This window comes from Leptonychotes weddellii, chromosome 14 (genome assembly GCF_054177405.1).
Source record: "Leptonychotes weddellii isolate Sample4059 chromosome 14, ASM5417740v2, whole genome shotgun sequence".
Lineage (NCBI taxonomy): Eukaryota > Metazoa > Chordata > Mammalia > Carnivora > Phocidae > Leptonychotes > Leptonychotes weddellii.
Window position 1 is genome coordinate 28,606,490 of NC_138382.1, and position 915 is coordinate 28,607,404.

A 915-nucleotide genomic window follows, 5' to 3' on the forward strand; every position below is an offset into this window, starting at 1 on the left:
CTCCCACCCCACCCCCCACTCCAACCACACTCAGTTTGTTTCCTGCGATTAAGAATTCCTCATATCAATGAGATCATATGATACATGTCTTTCTCTGTTTGACTTATTTCACTCAACATAATACCCTCCAGTTCCATCCACGTCGTTGCAAATGGCAAGATCTCGTTCCTTTTGATGGTTGCATAATATTCCATTGTATATATGGGTATGATGATATTTTAATGAAAAGAAGTTGCATATGTGTTTGTGTGTGTAAACATGTGATAAAACTTTATAAAAGCCAAAACAATGATAAAAACAAAGCAGGTCATGCACATATTTGTTGGGGGCAGGTGATAAAAGAGGTAAGGAGTAACACTCAAATAAATGCAATCATATTGGTGATATTTTAGCTCTTCACTTTGGTGCTGGTTCATGATTAATAATTTTCTTTTTTTAAAGATTGTATTTATTTATTTGACAGAGAGAGACATAGCTAGAGAGGAAACACAAGCAGGGGGAGTGGGAGAGGGAGAAGCAGGCCCCCCGCCAAGCAGGGAGCCCGACACGGGGCTCGATCCCAGCACCCCGAGATCATGACCTGAGCCGAAGGCAGACGCCTAACGACTGAGCCACTCAGGTGCCCTGATTAATAATTTTCTTATTTGCTTCATAATTTACAAATATATACAGCAGGAGTATGTATAGTCTTTCATATGTTTCAAAATGTTACACACCCATGTAAAAATACCTTGCATATCACCAATCATCTTTATGTTGAATAAATGTCTATGGATAGTACATGTTTTTGTTTTTGTAAGGAGATACCTTAACTTCTGCCCTGTTAGGCCTTGTGTTTATGGAGGTAAATAACATAATCTTTTTCTGTGTTAAAGGCCATGTGACCACATGCAAAGCAACATGACAATGTCTTCT